The 18,348-nt window shown below is 41.0% G+C and overlaps 1 protein-coding gene and 1 long non-coding RNA gene across 3 annotated transcripts in view; one reads left to right on the top strand and one right to left on the bottom strand.

Moving 5' to 3' along the window:
• Nucleotides 1-18,348, top strand: part of VSTM4 (V-set and transmembrane domain containing 4) — a 101,979-nt gene that overhangs the window by 19,281 nt on the left and 64,350 nt on the right. The window lies entirely within an intron of this gene.
• LOC308634767 lies at nt 8,131-17,815 on the bottom strand. The gene is made up of 3 exons (XR_014019084.1): nt 17,750-17,815; nt 16,782-16,890; nt 8,131-8,478 (listed from the first exon to the last, which is right to left on the bottom strand). It is a non-coding gene; the product is annotated as an uncharacterized lncRNA (long non-coding RNA).

Below are 18,348 nucleotides of genomic sequence, written 5' to 3'. Positions count from 1 at the left end.
CCCGCCGCCATGTTGGAATCTTCCCATAGTGTAATTTTAATGTCAGAATAGCATACCATGGTATGGATGTACCAATATTTAGCTTCCCACTTATTATATTGAACATTTAAGCTGTGCTAAATCCTTGTCAGTTAACCTCCAGAAATGCCACTGTTTAGTATAAGTCCTAGTAATAAAGTTTCTGGGTACAAATGTATACCCAACTTAAAAATTGATGCTAGAATAGTTAATAAATTTATTTTCCCACCAGCATTAAAAATGACTTTTTTCCATAGATTCATCTTTATAACCATGATGTTTAGTTTTCTGTGTTCACTTGATTGGGCTTAGGGATGCCCAGATTGCTGACAAATCATGATTGCTAGATGTGTTGTTTCTGGTTCTCTGAACCTTATTTCTTAGAACCCTGACTAATTCAATAACATATTCTTTTTGAGGATGATGGTGATGATGATGATGATGATATGACAAATATGTGGAAACAGTGCCTGTCACATAATTGAACCTCAGTAAATACTTGATAAATGTATGAAGTGCTCTTTGTGAGGTGGAATTAGCATCCCTTGCTGTGGATACCTTTGAGGTAGACATGACAAGGTGGATATAATCACTCTCTCTGGGAAACCCACATCTCTTTCCTTTGACCTATTCTAGTTGTACATCTTATTAGAGGCCCCATATCCATCCTTCCTCTTCCACTGTAACTTCTTTGAGTTTGCCAAACCACAGAAAGCTTTCTTACGTATGACATCCTGCAGATTGTATATTTTTGGCACTCTTGACACCACTTTATATAGTAACTTCAGGGAATGATGTAAAAAATGCGCATATGAGTAAAAAACAAGGAAAATACAAAAATGTAAAAAGTCGATGGACCTAACGTCTGCTGCTTTGCTCCTAGCCCCACAAGTAATCATCATCCACATTCCACATTTGGTTTAGATATTTCAAGTCCTTCTTCTACTGACATTCATACATATCCTCATAAGAATATTTTAACAATAGCACGTGTATTGATTTATAATTATCGTTGATGGTACCATATGTATTTTTTTTTTTTTTGCTGGCATTATATAGTGAAATAAGACCAATCTGAATCCAATCATTCCTACAGTGATGGACTTCCAATTTTCACCATACAAACAGTGATTTAGTGAACAGCTTTGTTTGCACTTCCAAGTGTCTTTGTTGGTTGGATTCCTGGAAAGGGATTGCTGGGCCTAAGGCTGTGCATATTTAAATTTTTAATAGACAATGCCAAATTAAGTTATATACTTGTAACATACAATGGTGGGACAATCACAGGATAAACATCCCCATTTCAAAAAACATATATGAGACCATAGAAAGGATGAATGAAAACCAAGTAGGATTAAAAACTCAGGAATGTGATCTTAAAATCTGCAAATCTGTAGCTTCAGATCTGGCATCTGGAGCACTCCGTGGCATGACATGAGCTCCGAAGGACTTGTGCAGTCCTGCTCTCATGACTTTGCTAGTTGCAGCCCACAAGACTACTCTCTGAGAATCCTCTGCTTGTTGCCTGTTTTCTTGGCAGACATCACACGTTCCTGGCATCTCTAACTTCTTGGGGTCCCCACTGTAACTTCTCAGGGGCTGTCAATAGGGATTCTGACCCCGCCCCACACTGCTTGCTCTCCCAGGCCATACTCTGAAATCTTGGTGGAAGCCTCCATGATCTCACAACTCTTGCTTTCTGCATGTCTGCAAAACGAAGATCACATGGATGACACCAACGTCTGCCACCTGCAGACCTGCTTGGACTAGCTGTGGTGGCCTCTGAGTGCTAGAATGGCTGAGCACTATGAAATGAATCCTGGGGGAGCAACTTCCTAGTTGTTTCAGTCCTGTGCAAGTAGGGTGCACCAAAACTCTCTCCTCAAAGAAATCTCTTTCAGACCTCTTTTAGCCTTTTACATTCTTGAGCTTGCAACCAGTGGGGTCAGGTCAATGCCCGAGATACATTCCCTTAAGGCATCTTTCCTATTGTGGAAAGTAATGATTTCTTTTTAATGGTGCCAATTTCTTTAGCTATCACACCCTCAACTTTTCACAAGTTTTTTTTCTAGACAAAACGCAAGTTTTTGGAATCTTTCTACTCTGTCTTTTCCTCAAAATTAGCCACGGTAAGTCCAGCTAAAAGCAGCCAGTGATTCCCATGCTATAGCTTGAATGGTGAAAATTCAAATTTCTTTCACCAGATTAATTAGTCCACCACCTTTAAACTCAGCCTCACAGAAAGTTTCAGGATATGGACAAAATGTAGACAAGTTCTTTGCCAGAAAGTAACATGAATGGCTTTTTGTACAATTCCCAGTTGAGTCCTCATTCCTGTATGAAACCTCATGAGCACAGTATTTTCTGTCCTAATTCCTGTCAGCATTCTGATCTTCATCCACATCAGAATCACCCATTAAGCTCTGCTTACAATGTTCCAAGTTTTCTCTAGTGGGATTCTCCTGACTTTTCCAAATGTATCCCACCAACCAGTTCCAAAGGTTTCTGAGTAACATTATTAGAGAGTGTCACAGCAACAACTCCACTACTCAGCACCAATTTTCTGTCAGTCAGCTTTCTGTCACTGTGACAAAATACCTGGGAAAATTAACTCAGAGGAAGAAATATTTATTTTGGCTCAGGGTTTCAGTCCTTAGTCATTTGGCCATTGCTCTGATCTTGTGGCAAAGCAGAGCATTACAGAGGGAGTGTATGTTGGGGTAAAATGACTCATGGTAGATGGGAAGCAGAGGAGAGGGTTTGGGGAATGATTAGGGACAAAATATAGTCTTCAAGGACATGCCCCCAGTGACCTACTTATTCTAACTAGGTCACACCTCAAAAGGTTTCACTACCTTCCAGATAATGCTAACAACTGGAGACTGCACCTGCAATCCATGAGCCTTTGGGAGACATTCCAGATCCAAACCATAACACTCGTTCATCTTTTTTGAAATATGCTTTTTGAAAAATTTATTTATGTATTTATTCTAATTAGTTATATATGACTTCAGAATGCATTTTGATTCATTGTACACAATTTGCAGCACAACTTTTCATTTCTTTGGTTGTACATGATGTAGCATCACACCATATGTGTACCTAGGGTAATGATATCCATTTCATTCTACCATCTTTCATGCCCCAATACTCTCTCTTCTTCCCTCCCTCTCTTTTATGCCCAATCAAAGTCCCTCCATTTTTCCTACGACCCACCCCTCCCATTATGGATCAGCATCCACTTATCAGAGAGAACATTTGGCCTTTGGTTTTTGGGCATTGGCTTACTTCACTTAGCATGATATTTTCCAATTCCACCCATGTACCTGCAAATGCCATAGTTTTATTCTCTTTTACTGCTGAGTAATATTCCTTTGTGTATATAGACCACAGTTTCTTTAATCATTCATCTATTGAAGGGCATCTAGGTTGCTTCCACAGTTTAGCGACTGTGAATTGAGCTGCTATAAACATTGATGTGCCTACATTACTATAGTATGCTGATTTTAAGTCCTTTGGGTATAGACTGAGGAGTGGGATAGCTGGATCAAATGGTGGTTCCATTCCAAGTTTTCAAAGGAATTTCCATACTGTTTCCAGAGTGGTTGCACCAATTTGCAGTCCCTTCAGCTATGTATGAGTGTGCCTTTTCCCCTACATTCTCACCAACACTTATTGTTGTTTTTATTCTTGATAACTGCCACTCTGACTGGTGTGAGATGAAATCTTAGAGTAGTTTTGATTGGCATTTCTCTAATTATTAGCGATGCTGAGCATTTTTTTCATATATTTGCTGATCAATTGTCTATCTTCTTCTGAAAAGTGTCTATTCAGCTCCTTAGTCCATTATTAGTTGGGTTGGTTTTTTTTTTTTTTGGTATTAAGTTTTTTTGAGTTCTTTAATGCTCTGACATGTGTGTGGCAAAAATTCGCTCCCAAAATGTAGGCTCTCTCTTCACCTCATTGATTGTTTCTTTTGCTGAGAAGAAGCTTTTTAGTTTGAATCCACCCCATTTACTGATTCTTGATTTTTTATTTCTTGCACTTTAGGAGTCTTGTTAAGGAAGTCAGGGCCTAATCCGACATGATAAAGATTTGGGCTTTATTAAATACAGGGTCTCTGGTCTAATTCCTAAGTCCTTGATCCATGTTGAGTTGAGTTTTGTGCATGGTGAGAGATAGGGGTTTAGTTTTATTTTGCTACATTTGGATTTCCAGTTTTCCCAACACCATTTGTTGAAGAGGCTATCTATTCTCCAATGTATGTTTTTGGTGCCTTTGTCTAATATGAGATAACTGTATTTATGTAGGTTTGTTTCTGTGTCTTCTCTTCTGTACCATTGGTCTACATGTCTATTTTGGTGCCAATGCCATGCTGTTTTTGTTACTGTAGCTTTGTAGTAGCATTTAAGGTTTGGTATTGTGATGCCTCCTCTTCACTCTTCTTGCTAAGCATGAATTTGGCTATTTTGAGTCTCTTATTTTTCCAAATGAATTTCATGATTGCTTTTTTTATTGATATCCATTTCTAGAAAAGGTATGTAGTACCTAACATACTGTTTGTTTTAAAATAGTAACCTGTCCTCCCTATATTCCATATTCAATAGATAATTCCCTGTCTTGAAATCTCCATTTTTTTTCATTAACTTAATTTCTACATTTAAATGTAAAATGTGTACATCTCATCAGTATAATTCTATCTTAAATACTATAGAATAGGACAAATCTCTTCACTATTCTGTAAATCAATATCTTGGCTATTTTTTCATATTTAATTGGGATTTTATGGACTTTATAGATTTCTTTGGGGTGAGCATCTGCATCTGTATTAATCTTTTTCTATTATTATAACAAAATACTTGAGGTTGGGTTCTTTATGTAGCTCACATATTTGGAAGCTGAAAGTCCAGGATCAATAGCTTCTTCTGTGTGGCCTGAGGTCCGGGCTCTCTTGGCTGCGTGACAACCTGGTAGAAGCACATGGAAGAGGGAGAGATCACACGCTATAACAGAAAGCCAGAGAGAGACTCAGGGGCCAGGTGAGCTCTTTTAATAACAACTCTCTCTCAATGAAACTAAATGGGGTCCCTTGTCCCTTGAGAGCTACAATAAACCCTCACGAGGACAGTGCCCCCTTGATTGACCTCTCTCCTACCTGAGTCCCATCTCTTAAAGGTTAAACCACCTCTGAGTACTGCCTCATTGGGGACCAGCCTCCAGTGCAGGAAGCCTTGGTGGACGAACCACATCCACACCATTGCAGCATCTCATACAGCTTTACGATTTCAAATACTCTTATCCAGGAATCTATTGTGTCCCTTCCTCTATTCAGGTTCTTTCTATGTCTTTCTGTAATAACATCTTCACATGATTCTTAACCTTTTTTTAAATTGTGTTTGTTTCTAGGTATTTCATGGTTGTAATCAGGATCAATCTCTCTCCTTCTACCACACACACACCACACACACCCCACACCACACACACACACACACACACCCCACACCACACGCACACACACACACACACAGCACTTTTAAACTGGTTATTGCTAATAGAAAATTCTGACCTTTGGTGATGTGTATTTGGCAACATAACGAGTAACCTTGTTGTTTCGGAGGTAGTTCTTTTTCAGGTTCTTTTTGGTTGCTTCTCAAAGTGTCTGTGAATTTATATCTTATAACTTTTTCTAACTTTATTACATTGGCCAGTATTTTAGAGATAGCGAGTATTCTTCTTGAATGACATTATGAACTTTTAACTTTACCATTTGGGTTTTATCTGGACCATGTCTTTTCACTCAATCTCTATAATTACTTCTAGAGACTGTCAGTTGCCTTAATAAAAAGCCAGCTTTAAAGTGTCCATGATGTTTTCATGACCCTCACTAGTAAACCTTCATGGGATGCCCTCACAAGATCTCTTAGTGGTTTGCCTTTTCCTTTTTGTATTTTTTAAAGCTTACTTAAAAGTCCATTATAAAAAACCTTTCAGAGATAGATGACATGTTTTTAACATGACATTTGCATGCCTCTAAGCCATTTGGTACTTTCTGTCTCTTCGAGGATTTCTCTCTTTTCCTTAGCTGGAATTCTGACCTTGAGTAGTAACTGCTTAAGAAACATCAGAGAGTCTTCTGTGAAGAGGGAAGGAATGAGAATGAGTGATCCCATTGGCTCCAAACGATCAGTATTGGGAAAGTCATGGTGATTGAATAGATTAAACCTGTGTATATTATTGGCTATCACAACCAAAGTGCCATGAACACCACTGACAATCTCCCAGCTTAGAGATTTAACTTGTTTGTACCTATCGCAGGGAGTCAAGTTCACTGTCATGACACAAGTTTGTATCACTGTTCTTTGATTTGCTTTATTGAATGGGAGAGAAAAAATGGACTTACATGGGGAATCCAGGGACTCGTGTATAATTCAACCTGTCATATCAAACTACATCCCTTAGATGATAGCTTTGACAAAGTCTTTTTATTTATCATGTATTTGGTCTCCTCTTTTTTATATCATCCTTATTTTATTTATTTATATTTATGTGGTGCTGAGGATTGAACCCAGGGCCTTGCATGTGCCAGGGCCTTGCATGTGCTAGGTGAGCGCTCTACTGCTGAGCAACAACCCCAGCCCCAACAAAGTCTTATGTGTTAGTTATGTGCTTGTCAAATACATTATAAATGTCATGCAAAATTTTAAAAATCAGAACAGACAATTCCAAGACTAAAGCAAATAACCAACCCATTTCAGCATCTACAGTGTTACTGGGTTAACTCTGTTCTAAATATTTTTGTTTTCCTCCCCAGTCTGGGTATGTCCTTGAGAAAGTATGTATGGTGATTAAAAAAAAAAGTAGGAAGTCGTTGGAGTGAAATCTACTTTAATAAATTAGTCTGTGGTCTTATATTTTCACTGTGAAAATTATTAAAATATGATAGAGGTTGTGTTCTTTAGAGAGTGGGGTAGTATTAAATCAGGATGTATCTGCAAACCATGCATATGTTGGATTTGATGGTGTTGCTCCTGAGTGCACCCAGGATTATTGGCTTGATAAGACAGAAAACTTGATATAATGGAAATGAAGAGTGAAAGTGTGGGACTCTCTAGAGGACAATGAAGTCATGCTATTTTAAAGAATCTGTCATTGCAGAGGAACTGGTAGATGCTATTTTATATATACATATACACACAAAGGTAAAAGGAAAAGCAGACTTTTTCAATTGCCTGAGCCATGTTATGATTTCACTGGGTGAAAAACCCTGGTAAACGAGAATATGGATTGAATGATGATATATGGCACATGGTGTCAGAACCCCCTGGAGAGGCTCTCTGTGAAAAGAGTGAGGGTCAATGTTAGGTTTGATTTCATCTGTTTTATCAATGACACTGAAAAAGGAGCCCACGTCAGCTTAATGAACTTTACAGAAAATGCAAAATTGGGAAATGTTCTTAATGTCAGTGAGGAGTAAAGCATAATAAAAATGATTCCAGAGAGGTAAGAAATATAGGCAGGAAATAACAAAATGAGATTCAATTTGAAGAAAAGCAGAGTAACACATTGGGGGAACATGAATCTCAAGCACTGTAGGATAGTCACCAGGAGGCCAGGAGGCTGCTCCGGCGAAGAGATTCTGAGCCATTATTGAGGGTGAATTAGATGTGAGCTTGCAACGTGACACTACCGCACAGCAGCCAGCGACATCTCTGTCCACCTACAAATCTGCCTGGAGTCCCTGGGAAGGAAGGCGAGTATGTCATATGTACTACACTGGTGAGACTCTAATGGGACCTCACAGTCAGCTTTGGGAAATTCATTTCCAGAAAGATAGATTCAAAGTAGAGAAAAAAGTAAAAACATGATAAGGAAATGAGCTGCAGCCTTCAGGGATCTGATCTGTTCCTTCAGTTGAAGAGGCTTTGCTTGGCTCAGTGAAGAGACTGCATTGGAAAACACTGTGAGCCAGCCCTAGGTGGATTCATTTATCCTTTTACTCCGTGATATGTATTTTAGGCTGTTTCTCATTCCTTTAACAAAATTCCTGAGACTGGCTAATTTATAAATAATAAGATTTATTTAGCTCATGGTTTTAGTGGCTGGGAAGTCCAAGAGCAACAAGGACTTCTTGCTGCATCACAATGTCGTAGAGAGCGTCACATGGTGAGATGGAACATACATGCTAGAGAGAGCTCACTTTTATAACAAAGCCACACTTGAGATAACCATTAGTTCATCGATCTGTCAAAGGATTTGTCCATTCTTGAGGGCAGATCCCTCATGGTCCAGTCACTTCCCAAAGATCCCACCTGTCAATACTGCTGCATTGAGAACCAAGTTTCTAATGCATGAACTTCTTTGAGGAGAAACACTCAAACCATAGCAGCAGGTAATCTGACAGCTTCTCTAAACCTGATCATTACAGTCACAGAAATCTGGAAACCAGTGGCTGGGCCCATTCTGTGGGAGGTAAATACACAGATAGGCAATTATGTGCATGTACATATATACACACATATACAACGTGGGTACAAAGGCAAAGATGAACACAGGACACCGTGGGTCCATCACTGCAGGGTCCCTCAAAGACCAAGACAGAGGGCAATGCTAGACGGACACAGGCAGTTAAGCGAGGAGTGGCGTGGATAAGACACTGTGCTTCATGCATGGGCTTGTACTGTATAAAGGAGTTTCTACTCCATTTTAAAGGCTAGCATTCTTTTTTTTTTTTTTTTTGTGGAACCAGTTTTCATTTCTTTTTTTTTTATTGGATGTTCACAACATTACAAAGCTCTTGACAAATTATATTTCATACATTAGAATCAAGTGGGTTATGAACTCCCATTTTTACCCCAAATACAGATTGCAGAATCACATCGGTTACACATCACATTTTTACATACTGCCATATTAGTGACTGTTGTATTCTGCTACCTTTCCTATCCTCTACTATCCCCCCTCCCCTCCCCTCCCATCTTCTCTCTCTACCCCATCTACTGTAATTCATTTCCCTCCATGTTTGTTATCCCATTCCCCTCATAACCTCTTATATGTAATTTTGTATAACAATGAGGGTCTCCCTCCATTTCCATGTGATTTCCCTTTTTTTCTCCCTTTCCCTCCCATCTCATGTCTCTGTTTAATGTTAATCTTTTCTTCCTGCTCTTCCTCCCTGTTCTGTTCTTAGTTGCTCTCATTATATCAAAGAAGACATTTGGCATTCTTAACCTTGCTTGATGATAAGAATCACTGGGGCCATTTTTTTTTAACATACCACATTTTATTTATTCATTCATCTGTTGTTGGGCACCTTGGCTAGAATTTTAACAATGTTTCACATTTAAGTAATTGATGACATTTTACATTTATTTTTATGTAGAATCCATCAGTATGACTTGGAATTGATCTTTTTTATTATTTATTTATTCTAATTTGTTATACATGACAGCAGAATGCAATTCATTTCATATTACACCTATAGAGCACAGTTTTCCAAGTCACTGATTGTACACAAAGTATTTTCACACCATTTGTGTCTTTATACATGTGCTTAGGGTAATGATGTCTAACTCATTCCATCATCATTCCTACCCCTTTGCCCCTTCCCTTCCCCTCCCTCCCCTTTTACCTATCTAAAATTCCTCCATCCCTCCCATGCTTCATTGCCATTATGAGTCAGCATCCTTGTATCAAAGACAACTTCGGTTTCTTGGGATTGGTTTACTTCACTTAGCATTATATTCTCCAACTCCATCCATTTACCTGCAAATGCCACGATTTTATTCTCTTTTAATGCTGAGTAAAGTTTCCTTATCCATTCATCTACTGAAGGGTATCTGGGTTGATTCCACAGTTTAGCTATTGTGAATTGTTCTGCTATAAACATTGATGTGGCTGTGTCCCTGTAGTATGCTGTTTTTAAGTCCTTTGGGTATAAGCTGAGGAGTGAGAAAGCTGGGTCAAATGGTGGTTCCATTCCAAGTGTTTCAAGGAATCTCCATACTGCTTTCCAGACTGGCTGCACCAATTTGCAGTTCTACCAGCAATGTATGAGTGTGCCTTCCCCCCCACATCCTCACCAACACTTATTGTTGTTTTTTTTCTTGATAGCTGGTATTCTGACTGGAATGAGATGAAATCTTAGAGTAGTTTTGATTTGCATTTCTCTAATTGCTAGAGATATTGAACATTTTTTCATTTGTTTGTTGATTGGTGATATATCCTCTTCTGAGAAGTGTCTCTTCAGTTTTGGGGCCCATTTATTGATTGGGATGCTTTTTTTTTGGTGTTAAGGTTTTTGAGTGCTTTATATATCCTAGAGATTTGTGCTCTATCTGATGTGCTTGTGGTAAAGATTTGCTCCCATTCTGTAGGCTCTCTATTCACCTCACTGATTGTTTCTTTTGCTGAGAAGAAGCTTTTTAGTTTGAATCCATCCCATTTATTGATTCTTGGTTTTAATTCTTGCACCATAGAGAGTCTTATTAAGGAAGTTGGGGCCTAATCTGACATGATGGAGAGTTGGGCCTACTTTTTCTTCCATTAGGTGCAAGGTCACTGGGGCCATTATTAACATGCAGATTCCCCAGCATCTGCCAGGGGATTCTGGTTGTTTAGACTGGGATAGAATCTAGTGTGGAATATGCAGTTGAGGGGAATCTTAACTCTAGGCAGGTTAGGGAATCTGCACTAGTGCTTTAAGCCATGGAAAGCTTTTGAAGGATTCCTCTGGTGGTTGCTTGTAGCGTGGATCTGTGGGCCCAGACTAGACAGGGAAAAGGCAGAGTGCTTTGTAGTTGCATAAACTTAAAATGATAAGAGGAAAAAATTGGGCAGTAGGAATGAAGAGACATTAGGACATCAAATAAGAAGTCTTTGCTAATTGGGCAAGGGAGAGCTTTAGAATAAACTCAGGAGTCTTCTCAATAAGTCTGTATGGGCTGGTGCCCATGGCTGCCAAAGGGACCATGAGAGGGAAGATTTTTTTTTTTTAACCTGATAGGCATTATAGCTAGTACAGAGAGATTCTCAAATTCCTTTGGTTTTTGGTGCCTTTAGGTTAAAAAAATAATCATTTAACAGTTTTTCTTTTAATGTAGTTGGGTGCAGCAATTTAAAATAAGCATCTCTGCCTTAAAAACTTCAAGCATCAGATGTTCCTATAAGCCAAGACAAGTGTTCTTGTCTTCTTCAGAGTAAATTCTGAGATCACCTTTGACCTTATCCTAAATACTTGGGACCAGAAGGGTTTCAGATTTTGGATTTTGTTTTTCAGATTTTTGGAATATTTTCATGTACTTTATTCTGAAACAGTTCTCAAAGCATTTCAGATTGTGGATTTTCAGATTTGAGATGCTCAACTTGTAGGTAGCTAGTTGTAGCAATTATTTTTTCAAATAATGATATTTTCTGAAGAAACGTACTTTGCCCTGTAGATGCTAAGTTGTGTCTGACCCTGTGTCCCTCTTCCCCACTCTGTGTTGACTGGTCACTTGCTGTGTGTCTTGCGTGCAGTTTATAAATCAAGCTGCTGTCTTCCCATGACTGGAACATCCTGATGGCCCCTCAACATGCCCTTCACCCCCCCTACCCTCTGCCGCCACATCAGGGCCCTTGTGTTTGTGTTCTGTCCCCTGCATTCTGTAGTAATTTCCTCTCCTCTCATTGCCTCCTCCACTCTTCCCAAGCTTGGGGAGTCTCCCTGGCTTTGTGTCTTCTACATCTTGTTTGGTGTGCTACTATTCCCAGATTTGTCCTCTGAAGGCACTCACATGGCCTGGTCTATAGCAGGAAATGGGAATTTGGTAGATTTGCTTAGAATAAGGATTGCCTCTGGCTTCAGTAGGAGGCTGGATGACATCCTAAGCCTGGCTGTTTCTTCGGGTGTAGACAGCAGAATTTCCAAGATGAAGCCTGAGAGGCTATGGGGCTCTTGTTCAAGGACAGACCTCAGCCTCAGGTGCCACACAACAGTCACTGGTGGAGAGCTCTGAGATAGGCCAGTCTGAAAGGGCTCACCCTGAGGGCACCACAGCACGGGCACTTCACACCAGAGAGCATGAGATTGGCATTGTTTGCAGGAATGATGTTGCCTTAGAATTTTTTTGCATGGTTTTTGATGGTGTTTCAGTCCAGTTCTGCAACTTGTAGACTCAGAACCTTTTTAACATTCGGAGCAAAACTAATCTCCATATTTTTAAAGAAGATCCCTTCATAAACTGTGAAAATGCTAAAAATAGAAGCTATTTACAAAGGCTGTCTCCTGCAATTTAATCAGTATTTCATTCTAACCCCACATAGCATATTTTCACAAGCCAAATTGTTATTTGATTTAAGATTATGTAAGTCAGTTTTCAATGTGGTAAATGGACAAAGCGAATGAAAAATTCCCTAACAGTGTTTTGGGGGAAAATTAGACCAAAATTTATCATCTGACTGTTTGACCCCAAAATGTGAGGAGGAAATTTAATAATTAGATCTGAAGTGAAAACCACAGGGAACTAATACTTCAAGTTTCAGTGGAAGAAATTAACTAAATAATTCCCTTTTCTCTGGAGACGTGGAAGAGATAATTAGGAATGAGACTTACTAAACATTTAGTGCTACTGCTTAATTAAGCAAGCACACATCATGGTGTTTAGTGTCAACAGGTCCAGACACTCAAAGGGAACAAACTGACAATCGGAGTGTAATTTAAACACCACTTAGGATCATTCGTCATTGTGCCGATTCTCAAACCCACGGGTCTTGGAAGATGTTAGATTAAAAACTGAAACTCAAACATATATGAAACTTAAGTTTATGTCATTGTCATCACTGTGTGTTGCCTAAAGAGATGGAAGGGTGGAGGGTTTCACCCCTACCCTCCTGGATGCCCACCTCATAATCCAGAGGGAGAGGGTGTGTACATATGAGTCTACGTTTTCTTCTTCTGTGCATGCTCTCCTGTGCCACAGAGCTTGTACACAGAAGGGGCACCATAGCAAGGTTTTGGATGAAAGAATGAGTGAGTGGTTTTAAACTCCACGGTATAATGCCCGATTAAACTGTCAACATGGAGTGAAAAGCCTGCTGTATATTGAGGGGGCCAGTTAACAAACTCTCATTTTAACATTTCAATATTCCTAACTACAATTTGGACACATCAAGATGAACTTTGCATTCTGAAATTGGCTTCCTTTCAAAATGCCTTGTCCAACTGCCTTGTCATCATGGGAAGTATACTTAAGATCTATTTTTTTTCCTTGGCTTTGCTTTGTTTGCTAGAGTTTATGTTAGACAGAGTGCAATAGGAAAGAGTGGGTGAAACTAGACAAAACTGGAGCCTCACTGTTCTCATCAGCTGCTTCGCGCAGGTCACTCAGAGTTCTTACTGACATACATGGCTTTGTCTGAGCCCCCAGAGAGACTGCCTTTGACCTGGGTCTTGGAGAGTCAAGGGAGAAAGGAAGTAATACGCAAACTTCCGAGAGCAGAAACAGAAGGTCTTGTGTCTCTGGGGTGACAGTTGCCTCCCCTGAGAATGCTGATCCGGTGATAAATAGTAGGGACACAGGTACAGTTTACCAGTTTTAACATCCTGTCCTTGAATGAGAAGGGACAGTGAACTGAGTAGATTAACTTGTGAATTTGGAGCAAAGGTGTTGACTCATTTTTCTTTCACTCAAGCACCTTTTCTTATTTGGTATCACCCTACTTACTCCTCGATTACCTTACATTTTTCCCTCTCACTGATCTGTGCAAGATGCTGCCTAAGGAAACTGAGGCAAGATGTTCTCCCTCTGAGTGCAAATTAGCAAGCCTACATGCTGAGGACCAGGGCCCTCTGCTTAAGGATTACTGCTTTCCTCCTGGAGGAAACTAAACACTCACAGGCCATAAAATAATCAGAAAGGTCAGAAAGCATGCAACTCGAGGCCAAAATAGAGGCCTGGCTTGCAGTAGGTCCCCATAGCTCCTGGGGCTCCAGGTACAGGAATCTATGCTGGATAGGATGGGGCCTCTTTTCCCAGCCTTCCCAAATGCAGCAATGTCTTTGTCCTGCCTCCAGATTCTCTTTGAATGACCTTGACCCACTAATATGATACCACGAACATACCACACATAATTCATCCATTTTTTTGTTGTTATTGTTTTTTGTTGTTGTTGTTGTTATTAAACTAGAATGAGATGAAATCTCATTCTATTGCCCAGGTTGGCCCTGAACTCCCAGGCTCAAGCCATCCTTTTATCGCAGCCTCCTGAGTAGATGGTTCTGTGGGTATGTGCCACCGTGCCTGGCTTCCTTCCTTCATTCAATGTAGCTATAACTCAAACTAAGAGCCAAGAAGTTGTTGTTGTTATTATTATTATTGTATTGTATTATTATTATTGTATTATTGTTGTTGTTATTATTATTATTATTTCTCTCTTCTCTCTCTCTCTCTCTCTCTTTCATAGTGCTGGGGATCAATCCCAGGGCTTTTCACATGGTAGGAAATGCTGTACCACTGAGCCATGACCCCAGCCCCAATAGCCTTTTCTGCGCATCATATTCTTCTACACTGGTGCATGCTATTTAAAGGCCCCTTTTGGAGTCCTTCATGAACAACCTTTTGTGAGAGGTTTACTCCTTATGTTTTGTTGTTCCTCTTGCTTCCCTGGGTTGAATTGTTAAGTTTTGAGTTCTAGACCTTGCCTGGGACTGGACAGGAGATGGAGGCCTGGGTCGGGTTCCTCAAGACTGAATATCCTATCCCACATCTCCTTGGACTTTGTTCCCATCTCTCTTCCAGGAGTGCCTAAGGCAGGGAGCCTGGAGCCTCAGAATCTCCTGGGAGATGTCCCCCTAATCAGAAGGATTCCAGAGTTCACTAGACACCTAGGGATGCGATCTGGGAATCTTCATTCTAACAAGAGCCAGACTTTGCCCACTAAGTATCACAAATCACGGCCTTAGGGTACCAAATGATGGCAACTCCCTTTAGAATCAAGAGCTGTAGAATCTGAGAGAAAACTTCAGCTCTGGTTGACGAGCAGGAGAAACTAAAATGCCTAAGCCAGTCTCCCCACCTTGGGGCCAGTGTTTGCTCATCCTTGCTGTTGCTCCCCGGGATTTTCTTTTCTCTCTCCAAGCCAGGGCCCTCTCTACTCTTCTGTCAAATTCTGTATGCCAGAATGCTTTCTATGTCAGGATATGTCTCTTACTTTGGATGTCACCTACAGATTTCCAGTCAAACTTTTTTTTTTTTTTTTTTTTTTTTAATTGTAGGGTTTTTGTTGAAGGAATCGGGGACACTGGTGAACAGCAGGGATCCTTTCCAGGGTCTCTAAAAATCTTTTCCATGGATGATGACTGGGGTTCATCCAAATTACAGGTGTCACATCCTCAGGGCAAGGAAGACTGTGAAGGCATCAGAGGCCCCTGGTGCCCTGAGGACATTGTCACCTGTCTTGGTGTGAACTCACAGCTCCAGCCAGTGAAATGCCCTCCCCAGGGAAGTTGTGCCTTTTTTTCCAAGTTAGGAATCCAGGTTCTTGGCTCTCACTCATTTCGAGCTTGATTTCCCTAGAGGCTCATCAGAGGGGACTTGACTGAAATTCTTTCTTTGCAACCAGCTTCCTCCAGACACGAGGCTGATACAGTCGGTTTGTCTGGGGAATCTCTGGGCTGCATTCTTCCTGGCTGTTTGATCCTGCGGTCACCTTCAGCCAGTTCTCCCCAGAGGGTCAGTGATGTGACGGATCTTACAACTTGCCACTTATTAGATCTCATCCCATCCACTCTCCTGGGGAGGGCCCTGAAAGGCCTGCTGTTCAGTCATCTAGGTCTTATCTCACATGGAGGACAGATGGGCTCACTCCACTGGGTGCCAACTCCCAAGGAAAGGAGGAAGCAGTCAGGTGACACTCGTCACCCTTCTCCACTGTGAGCCCTAAACTGGATGATCAAACAAATCAAAATGCACAGGAGTCAAACACATTAAAATGCCACTTTATTTCTGATAAAGCTTTATTGAGAAAGGTGATTTGATGCTAGGGTAAGTCGGTAAGTTTCCTTCTGCTTCTCTGATCAATGGTACCTGTCCCCATCTCCAGGCCACCAACCTCTACATGGGAGCTAGAATCTTCATTCTCCCCTGTATACCTTAGCGGGAGGCTTAATGGGAGGAGGACAGGGTCCTTGAATACCTTCCCTTGTTGAGCCCTCTTAATATAGGAAAAAGAGAGAGTGGTCACAGTAGGGGTCTCTCTGGAAGGCAGGTCACTCCCAGCAGCTGCGGTATGAGACCTTCCCTACAGGACACGTAACATCTGTCCCCATGCAGCTTTGAGTGGGAGGCCAGTCTCACAGCACAAGGTCAAAGACAGACCACCTTGAAAAGGGTGTTTAATAAGCTCCTCTCAATTGGAGGGGAGGGGAGTCAAGGTCAGAAGTTCACCTGGATCAGGGATCCTCTGCACCCACTGGAGAAGCAGAGGGTGGTGAGTGGAGGTGGGAAGGGGGAGATCCAGACAGTATCACTGCAGTCATGCTCCCCCTGGGAACAGATAGAAGCCCCAGTCCTGCTTCCCACCATGGAAAGGCCAGCACAAAGGAATGTCTCAGCCACCATCACGACCTTACAGGGCAATCCATTGGTTCAAAGGTGAGCTGGACTCAAGGTTTTCCATTTGGAGGGATTAGGCTGAGAACTCTCCCTCATCACAGTGGTTCTGGGGAGCATAGGACTCCAAGGGCTAAGGAAGAACCAGCGATGTGAATATGAAAGGCTGCTCATTACCTTCTCAAATGTCAGTCTGGTGTCCAGCTGGGTCTCAAGAAGAGGGCCAACCAACGGAGAGTGGATACATTCATCATCTCTTGTTTGAAAGGCTGCAGTCTTCTGATAACTAAATTCAATGGAAACTGTTATAAATGATCTGGGACCAAGAGATTCGTATTTTGTTTCAGAACATCTTTGACCAACAGGAATAATATGCAGTTGGAAAATGTTCCCCTTTTTCTTTAGTGTAGAAGACATTTTACTTTTATTTTATGATGCTGGGATCTAACCCAGAGCTCTGCACGTGCTAAGCATGAATTCGATCACTGAGTTGTACTCCAGCCCCAAGCAAGATGTTTTCTCCAAGCATTTCAGCCTCTTCCAGCCCCTCTGTCTCTGCGGCCTCGGCCATTCATGCTGACTGGACAAGTTGACCACGGTGAATTTGTATCAGCCATGGAGGGAGGTGCATTAATAGTTCACAGAGGCACAGCCCATCTACTACAAAGCCCTTGCTCTCTGGCCAAAAGTCCTGTTTCTTACAGTCTGTGGGCTCAGACATATCCTCTAACAATGTATCAAATTCACTTTGAGATAACACAGGATTAACAGCTGAAACAAGATAGGTACAAGGGAAACTTGGGAAAGTTTCTCAAGCTCTGGCAGAGTCCCTGAAAAGATTTTTCTTTCTTGTACAAACAGATAAGAGTATGACTGATATTGTTAATCTTTAGACACAAAACAAAGTTGTTGCTGTTTCCCATAAAATAACTGTATGGGGGGAAATGAGGGACACTAATTCTTTGCTTAGAGTCCCATTAGTTTAGAATCCCAGTTTGTGAGATTTTTCAACATGTGTCTCCATATATTTATTAGGGAGAACTTGACACCTTCTATCACTAAGGCAAGGAAACTGTAGTTTGGTTAAATTCAGAACCCACTATTTCTGCTACTGAAAGATAAATGAACATGATCTTTGCACCTACCTTGGCTGGGATGGAAGTAGCCCACTGCAGTGGTAGATTTAGTCACAAGGAGAGGAACACTTTCTTGTTGGTCATCTGGGCAAATTAAAGATTCCCACTCTAAGGCATAGGGCGATGGCAAAGACCCTTTGAGGCATGGGAATTGGAGTAGTGAATACAATAGGCAAAAATCAACTTCTTAGGGCCCTAAGGTCCTTGTGGATAGAGATGGCTGACTAGGTCCTGTGGCTGTTCTAAACACTTCACTCATGTTAATCCATTTGACCTGTACACATACCTTAACATAGGCATTTAATTCCACCCTAATTTTACAAATGGGAAAACTGAGGTACAAAAAAGTTCGATGACCTGTCCAAGTGGCAATTTGGTATTTCAACCCAGTGTACATGTGAGTGTACCTCACAGACTTTAAAGTGCATGCAATTCACCAAGGGATCTAAGTTAAAAAGTAGATTTGGATTCAGCGGGTCTGGGATGGTGGCTGCAATGCTGCACTTCTGACAAGCTCACAGTAACCCTGATGCTGTTGATCCATGGGCCACATTTGGAGGGTCAAGTTTCCAGATCGTGATAGAGATGGGTTTATTACACATTTCTGT

Source organism: Spermophilus citellus, assembly GCF_964194105.1.
Source record: "Spermophilus citellus genome assembly, chromosome: 15".
In the NCBI taxonomy this organism is placed as follows: Eukaryota; Metazoa; Chordata; class Mammalia; order Rodentia; family Sciuridae; genus Spermophilus; species Spermophilus citellus.
Note: the sequence above shows the minus strand (reverse complement) of the source record. Positions and strands in the feature narration are given on the sequence as shown.